Source organism: Mirounga angustirostris, unplaced genomic scaffold, assembly GCF_029215605.1.
Source record: "Mirounga angustirostris isolate CCGP_5_RB_7025 unplaced genomic scaffold, mMirAng1.0.hap1 SCAF_4, whole genome shotgun sequence".
In the NCBI taxonomy this organism is placed as follows: domain Eukaryota; kingdom Metazoa; phylum Chordata; class Mammalia; order Carnivora; family Phocidae; genus Mirounga; species Mirounga angustirostris.
This window is the reverse complement of record NW_026991712.1, coordinates 178,274,765-178,284,057: the sequence shown is the minus strand read 5'-3', so window position 1 is coordinate 178,284,057 and position 9,293 is coordinate 178,274,765.

Here is a 9,293-nt window from a genome sequence, read left to right as displayed (position 1 = left end):
AAATTTGGGGGTGGGGGAATGGGTTAGCCTGGTGATGGGTATTAAAGAGGGCACGTATTGAATGGAGCACTGGGTGTTATATGCAAACAATGAATCATGGAACACTACGGCACAAACTAATGATGTAATGTAGGGTGTGATTAACATAACATAATAAAATTAAATTAAAAAAAAAAAAGAATGCTTAAAATTAAAGACCGGCCCTATCAAGTTTTGGGGAGGATGTGGAGCCACTGGAATTCTCATCCCTCTGGTGGGGATGGAAAATGGGACAACGGCTTTGGAGAAGATTTTGGCAGTTTCTTAGTAAGTTCAACATATGCCTACCATATGACCCCTTCTACTCCTAGGTATCTATTTGCTCAAGAGAAATGAAAGCTTTTGTTTCTGCGGACATGGAACGTTTGGAGAAGTTTTATTTGTCATAGTCGAAAAGTGAGAACGAACCAAATGGCCATCGGTAAGGGAAGGGGTGAAGACATAGCGATGTATGCATGCAGTGGAGTATCACTCCGCGACAAAAAGTATGAAGTCTTGAGACCTAACAGCATGGGTGAATCTCAAAATAACTATGCTGAGGGAAAGCAGCTGGGCAAAAAGAATGTACCCTGCACCCTTCTGTTTGTGTAAAATTCCAGGAGATACGAACAAATCTGTAGCAAGAAATGCAGATCAGAGGTGGCCTGGGGATGGGGTCAGGTGGGAGGAGGCATGACAAGGGACATGAGGAAACTTCTAGGGGGGTGACAGATATGTTTATTCTCTTTTTTTTTTTTTAAGATTTTATCCATTTATTTGAGAGAGAGAATGAGATGGAGAGAGAGAGCATGAGAAGGGGGAGGGTCGGAGGGAGAAGCAGACTCCCTGCTGAGCAGGGAGCCCGATGCGGGACTCGATCCCGGGACTCCAGGATCATGACCTGAACCAAAGGCAGTCGCTTAACCAACTGAGCCACCCAGGCGCCCATGTTTATTCTCTTGATGGTGGTGATGGTTTCGTGGGTGCGGACGTATGTCCAAGACATCAAACCATGCGCTTGAAGTACGTGCAAGTGTGTGTCCATTATGCCTCAGTGAAGCTTTTCTTTTTTTAAGATTTCATTTATTTGAGAGAGAGCGTGCACAAGCAGGGGGAGGAGCAGAGGGGGAGGGAGAGGGACAAGCGGACTCTGCTCGGAGTATGGAGCCCAATGCAGGGCTTGATCCCAGGACCCTGAGATCATGACCTGAGCTGAAACCAAGAGCTGTACACCTAATTGACTGAGCCACCCAGGTGCCCCATACCTCACTGAAGCTTTAAAAAAATTAATCCTAAAACGAAAATAAAAGGTATTTTGTAGTCAGATAGCTTTTTTTTATATATATATTTTTAAATTTTATTTATTTTTGAGAGAGAGAGAATGACAGAGAGAGAGAGAAGGAGAAGGGTGAGGGTCAGAGGGAAAAGCAGACTCCCCACCGAGCAGGGAGCCCGATGCGGGACTCGATCCCGGGACTCGATCCCGGGACTCCAGGATCATGACCTGAGCCGAAGGCAGTCGCTCAACCAACTGAGCCACCCAGGCGCCCCTGTAGTCAGATAGCTTTAAAAAGGTATCAAGCTCTAACCGCCTCTTGCAAGGTCCCACAAATCTCAGCAACTAAGAAACAGCTTCGAGCATATCCTAGCATAAAGAAAACCGTTGAGCTTTGTTAAATCCAGCACGTCCCCATTTTTATTGTACATAGAACCCCTCAACTCCTCCCCGCCTCCAGCATCCGTTGACATACTGTGGGGCCACTCTGGTAACAGGTTGCAAAGTCTTGCAATCAAGAACATCCAGAGGGGCGTCTGGGTGGCTCAGATAGTTAAGCGTCTGCCTTCGGCTCGGGTCATGATCCCAGGATCCTGGGATCGAGCCCCGCATCAGCCTCCTGGCTCATCAGGGAGCCTGCTTCTCCCTCTCCTTCTGCCTCTCCCCCTGCTCATGCTCTCTCTCTCTATCTCTGTGTCTCAAATGAATTAAAAAAAAAAAAAAAGAACATCTAGAATATCCCAGTGGCCCACAGACTGGACACTTGACATCTCCAGGGCACGGAGAGAAGTAGACACACCTGTACCGAAATGGGGGGCACGGAGGGGGGAGCTCCTTCGTCTCCCCTGTGGGGCAGTCATTCTGTACCCTCCTGCCGCACCCCCACGGACATTACCTGGTGGCTCTGGAGGGCCTGACCCTTCGCCATCCCTGGGTTCTGCTGTCTCCCCTGCTGGTCCTCGGTCTCTTTCCCTTCATGTGCTGCAGGGACCCTGGAAGTCAGCACCCCCAGCTCACTTCCTGGCTTGGCTGGACTCCGGCCTGCTTGCAGCTCCCTGGGCCCTTCCTGGGGGGCCGGAGTTGACTGCTTCTTCCTGGGGAGAACAACAAAGCGAAACCTCAGCTCCCGGATTGGCCCACAGTTTTATATTCTTAGGCTCCTATGTGGTTCTCAGAGCATCTGTGAAGAACTAGGCACACCATGGGTGCATACTTAATGCTGGAGAGGATGAATGAAGGACTGACGTGAATTCCCCAAATCCCAAACACTTTGATGTTAATGTTTAGGGGAGTTAGGATTTTATTATTAGTAGTACTATTGTTGTTGTTGTTGTTTAGGAAAAAATGAAAAATCAGGAGCACCTGGCTGGCTTGGTTGGTAGAGCATGTGACTCTTGATCTCAGGGTTGTGAGTTCGAGCCCCATGTTGGGTGTAGAGATGACTTAAAAATAAATCTTGGAGGGCGCCTGGGTGGCTCAGTTGGTTAAGCGACTGCTTTCAGCTCAGGTCATGATCCTGGAGTCCTAGGATCCAGTCCCACATCGGGCTCCCTGCTCAGCGGGGAGTCTGCTTCTCCCTCTGACCCTCCCCCCTTTCATGCTCTCTCTCTCTCTATCATTCTCTCTCTCTCACATAAATAAATAAAATCTTTAAAAAAAATTAAAAATCAATCTTGGGAGTACCTGGGTGGCTCAGTCAAGCATCTGACTCTTGGTTTCAGCTCAGGTCATGATCTCAGGGTCCTGAGATCAGGCTCCATTCTCAGCACAGAGTCGGCTTGGGATTGCTTTTTAAGGCTATAGCTACAACATCTTAAAAATCATGCAGATGAGGGTACCTGGGTGGCTTAGTCAGTTAAGTGTTCGATTCTTGGTTTCGGCTCAGGTCATGATCTCAGGGTCATGGGATCGAGCCCCCCATGTCAGGCTCCGAGTTCAGCAAGGAGTCGGCTTAAGATTCTCTTCCTCTGCCCCTCCCCCTGCTCTCTCTCGCTCTCAAATAAATAAATCTTAAAAAAAAAATCAGAGAGAACTGGGCTGTGTGGAAGTTGAGACTGAAGACTTGAGCCTAGGGTCATAAGGCTGCAGGAGACAGCTCAGGATTTGAATCTGTGTCAGTCGGATCTCACTTTCATGTTCTGGGATACTTCCGCCAGGCTTCTTCCTATGCGTGTGCATATGTATTTGTCGTGGAGATTTATTTCATTACTATCTTCAAATAATTGCCCAATTTTACATAGTACAATCATATTTCATAGGTAGTTTTGCAATGCTTTTTCGATGATCATTATAACCTAAATTTTTCCCTGCCGAAACACTTAAATAAACATGCTTTTTAAGTGAAAGTATAAGCCGGCCAGGGACCCCTAAAATTCCATATTTTATATATAAACATACTTGACTTTATCACTCTTCTATCGTGGACAGAGAAAAAAACTTGCATAAAACTTTGCCTGATTATTTAGGGGCACCTGGGTGGCTCAGTCGGTGGAGCATGTGACTCTTGATCTCGGGGTTATGAGTTTGAGCCCCAGGCTGGACAAAGAGATTACTTAAAAAAAAAAAATCTTAAAAAAAAATAAAAAAGATTAGGGCAACACTCTCGGGCCCTCTCCCTCTTTGGAAGCTTTGTATTATTGCTCAATAAACTTTACTATCGCTCAATAAAAATCAATCAATAAAAAAGATTACACTCTCACTGTAGCCAAGTTTAAAAATATACAACATTTAGAAAACAGTCACCATAATGCCATGTAAATGTGTGCTTCTGCCTCTCTTTTGTTCATTCTTCCACTGATTCAGTGAATACATATTTACTGAGCATCTACTATGTGCCAGGCCCAGTCCCAGGCATGAGGATTTAAGGCTGATCAGGACACGTCAAAGAAGCTTGTGGTCTAGGGGCGCCTAGGTGGCTCAGTTGGTTAAGCGACTGCCTTCGGCTCAGGTCATGATCCTGGAGTCCTGGGATCGAGTCCCGCATCGGGCTCCCTGCTCAGCGGGGAGTCTGCTTCTCCCTCTGACCCTCCTCCCTCTCACGCTCTCTGTCTCTCATTCTCTCTGTCTCAAATAAATAAATAAAATCTTAAAAAAAAAAAGCAGTGCAGATGAGAAGTTCCACGAGTAATGATGTGGCGTGATTTGTGCTGCCTGAGAGAGAAGCAAGGGCACCTCTGCCTTAGGCTGGGAGCCCTGCCTCATTCTTGTCCCCCAGGTGTCTCACAGAGTTCTCTCCTGGACCTTCTCTAAGAAGTCCCCAGCTCACCTTGGTCCTGCCGGATGCATCTGCTCCTGGGTCCTGAGCTCCAGAGGACCCTCCTCTGAGGATTCCCTGTGTCTAGGTCCCTTTTCTGGCCCTCCTGGGCTTGATGAGGGCGGCTTCCCACTGTCCATCCCTGCAGCATCTGGAAACTCAACCTGGAACAGAGATGTCCATGGCGCTGGCCCAAGGGATGGCCACAAGCGCCCATTCTGGAGGGCTCCTCCCTCTCCCTGGCCTCTGAGGGAGAGAGGTGAGGAGGAGGAGACGGTGGGGGAGAGCTGGAGAGCGTGGCTGGGTGTAGGACCTGACCCGGCCCAGAGGCTGTCACTCAGTACTAATGGGTCTAGCACAAAGCTGAAGTCCAGAGCAGCACCTGAGCCAAGGGGATTCCCTGAAGTCAGCCCCACAGGGTCCCCTGGGGGACATCAAGACCCTGAGAAGATCCAAGAGAGGTGTCCACAATTCCCACTGCTTCAGAGCTCAGGCTTGGGAACTGGGTTTTGATGCCCATCTTGGTCTATCAGTCCCTAGTTGAGCCAGTGGCTTAGAGCTGGCTCTGAGCCTCACCTGAGTCAGCAGACTCCAGACGGCCTGGCTCGATCAGTCGGTGACAACTGTTCTACTGTGAGATTGTGCCGAAAGCCAACACTGAGGTCACCTACCCCAGGAGGCAGGACCTGTGCCCATGCCTCCAGGGATGGAACCCATGACACACACAAGACAGTGGGATTCAAAGGGGTGCAGTGGCCTGCCCAAGGTCATACAGATGGTTATGTGATGGGACTGAGACCCACGACTTTGTTCGTTGAAAAAATAAACCGGGGGTAGAGGTGGAGGGAGTCCTGAATGTCTTCCCCAACCTCCTTCCAAGACCCCTCCCCGCTGCCACACACACACCTTCAGGTGCTCTCCCTGCCCCCCAGGGGAAGCCATGATTTGTAACAGAAGTTACAGGGAGAGGGCAATACTTTACCCATGGGAATGTTGACCCTTTTTTTCATGGGGACATTTTTGGCTCTGGGGAAACTAGATGGGAAGGAAGGCCTTCTCTGTGCTCTTCAGTTCATGCCACTTGGCACTTAGAAAGATGGATGGAAAGAGGCTGAGAGGTGTGATAAGAGCTTAGGGTGCAGGCTGGGGGGCTGGGGAGGGTCATGGATGGAAGCCTGGAACAGCTGCCAGGGGAATAAGGGTTATAAAGGGGGCTGGACGCCACGGAAGGTGCATAGTAGAGAAATGAGGAATTCTTATTTTACTCATCCAGCATCTATCCTGGTAAAAAGAAGCCAGCAATGTGTGTGTGTGTGTGTGTGTGTGTGTGTGTGTGTGTGTGTGGTGGTCGTGGGGCCTATGGGGTTCAGTGGAGCCAACTGAGTACCACCTCTGGCTTCATTATACCAAGAGATCCAGGCCACTCTGCTCTGCCATGGTGACTAATTCAGGGATGAGCATGTGACAGTGGGCCAAAGACAGTGGTACCAGAGACTTTCTTCAACTATTGCAAAGAGGCTCTCTTCCTGTTGGGGATGCTATTCCAGAGGATGCAAGATGAGAAGATTTAAGTCTGGAGTGGCCAGGGAAATCCTTGCCATCTTTCAGGGAGAGTGGGCCAGGGAGTGGCACGTTGGAAGGCAGAGCCAAGAGACACTCGTTTAGCACCTTGATCCAGCCATACCTGAAGTCTACTGGTAGATCTGTCCGTTACCCAAGCTGACATATTCTCATTCCTGCCTAATCCAGTTTGAATTGGGTTTTATGTCACTTGTAACTGAGTTTTAATTAAAGTCGTTGGGAAGGAAACCTGGGCAGCGGAGGGGAAATGTGCCTGCTGGGAATAACAGGGTCAGAACATGAGGTGCAGGGCCCTACCTGCCTGACTCCTGACATGGTGGGTTCAGCACCAGACCTCTTGCTGGTGGCGCTCATGTCAAGACTTGGCTGGGCCCCAGGAGCCTTGATCCTTCCCTCCATGTACATTCTGTTGTCCGTTGTGCCACGGCCAATGGGGTTACCAAGGGAGGGGCATCAGTTGCTATGGTCCCACGGGAGAAATCCAATCAAAGTTCCACCAAACCCATTATCTAAGCACCTCTTCAGCAGCCCATGTGGAACCTGTAATATAGAGAGCCTGACTCAAGGGAAGAGTCAGGGCCAGGCCTGGCACTGAGGGGCATGCCCCAGAACCAAAGAGCTAGCCACGTGCAATTTACGCACAAATTCTTACTGATTCTCACAACGACTCTGAGGAAAAGGAGGCTCTGGGAAGCAAAGTGACTTGCCCAGGGTCCAACACCAACTGGGCCACAGAGCAGGAATTAAACCATGGCCTGTTGGATCCCAAAACACACATAATTTTCTCTTACCACAGCATTTTCTAATGGGTGCTCTTTGGTCCTAATATTGGTCCCACGAGGTATATCACAAAAAAACATTCTGAGACCAAATGTGTTTGGAAAGAGCAGAGTTAAAATGGAACGGGCTCTGTGCTGCAGGACTTCTCAGAGCCTTTAATATACATTTTAGATATGCATTTTAAAGAGTGCCCGAATGTCACGGCCGCTGCTGTTATAGATGAAAGCTCCAAGTTCTTCTTGGGCTTAAGGAACAGGAGTTGGGAACATCTGTCTTGAGAACCCCAAGGTCTCCAATGGCATATGTAGTTCACCAAAGCACCCCGCGCCCCCAGCTGCCTCTACCCTGGACACATCCCTTTCTAAAGCTTTCTTGGTGTCTCTCCTGCCTCTCCCATCCAACCTCATATTAGACTGTACCACCATCCCCTACACAAACATGCTGTTTTAACCTGGGCAGCCTCCTGCACTCCTAATCCCAGAGACCCCCAGCCTCTGTGCCTGCAGCCCACTTCTCTGCCTCTCCAACCCCCACCCCCATTCTTCAGCCTCCCACTTCTTCTCCAAGCTTCCAGCCACCTCAGCTCTCCCCTCAGCCTCTGAGTTCCTCCGAGGCAACATTAACGCTATTTCTATGGGTGCATCACAGACGCCATTTTACTGTTAATAAGTTTCTAGGAGGTAAATCCTACCATTCCATGAGAGTGTGGGATCTTGGAGATCTTGATGGTGTTTTCACTTTGAATCATGGAAGGCCAGCCAACAGACACAGAGGAACCTTCTATTTGCTGGGCACGTTTGTAAGCAGTATTCTCCCAACCCCGCTGTGAGGTCAGTGGGTTTAGCCCCGAGGCTCAGAGAAGCCCAGTCTCTCGTCCAATACAACACAGCTAGCCTGCAGAAGATCTGGATTCAGACCCAGCACTGTGAGGCTCTCGAGACTGCTTGTCTCACCATATTATCTTGCCTCCAAGCTACTCATTCTCATTCGTTTACCTACGCAACCAACAACTGTTTCACGGAACCCATGCCCAAGCTAGGCACAGCACCAGGCCCTGAGGGTACACTGGGTGTTCGGAAGGCTCTCACCGTTTATCAGGGGCACAGAGGAGGTGCCCGCCTCAGCCACGAACCCAAATCCCCACTCCCTCCTCCTTTCCTCCCACCCTTGCCTACCCTCCAGTTCTTCCCACAGCTGGGCCAGCACCCCCACAATGCAAACAAGATCTCCACTCCCGAGGGACACCCACCCCAGGCGCAGTCCCCGCCTCCCAAAAGATCTAGTCTCTCACTTGGCACAGGGAAGTCAGCACTGCGACCAAGTCCCTCCATCTCCCTGGGGAGTTCCTCTCTCCTCCTGTCTCTCTCCCATGAGGACTCCCTGCACATTCCCCTTTCCTGCAGGCCTTCCTGCCCCAGGGGTGGATGACCCATCTGGAGGAACCCCCTTGAGACCCCTTGAACACGCCCCCCATTGTTCACTGTCTCCACCTCAGAATCCTCAGGCCCCAATATTCCACAAGCTGAAATTTTAAGGGGGCAGAGGCTCCAGAAGGGATCCAGCCGCCTCTCTGTCCCCATCTGGAACTTACAAACTCTGTGAGCATCTGAACAAGGGATGCCCCCAACCCTAATAGAAAGGCATGGACTCTGAGGACAGAAATGAGGGGGTGGCTGGTACATGTAGATGAGGTCCTCCTTTCGGAGCACTTGGTGCCTTTTCTTTTTATTCACAGCTTTATTGAGATTTAATTCCCATACCATACACTTCTCCCGTTTAAAGTGTATAATTCAGGGGCACCTGGGTGGCTCAGTTGGTTAAGCATCTGCCTTGGGCTCAGGTCATGATCTTGGGGTCCCGGGATCGAGTCCTGCATCGGGCTCCCTGCTCAACAGGGAGTCTCCTTCTCCCTCTGCCTGACCCCCCACTCGTGCTCTTTCTCTCACTCTCAAATAAATAGTGTACAATTCAGTGGCTTTTAATATATTCACAGAATTGTTTGACCATCATCCAATATTAGAACATTTTTATCACCCTAAGTAGAAACCTCACACCTTGTCGCCATCACCTCCATTCTCCCACCCGAACTCCAGCCTTAGGCTACCATTAATTTACTCTCTGCCTTTTAGATTTGCCTATTCAACACATTTCAAATAAATCGAATCATGCAATTTGTATTCCTTGGTGACTGGCTTCTTCGCTCAGCAAAATGTCAAGATTCATCCACGTTGTAGCCTACATCCATCATTCCCTTTTATGGCCAACATACTACATGTATATATCCATTCATCAGTTAATAGACATTTGTATGTTTCTACTTTTTGGCTATTATGAATAATACTGCTGTAAACATTCATGCACAGATTTTTGTGTAAATATATGTTC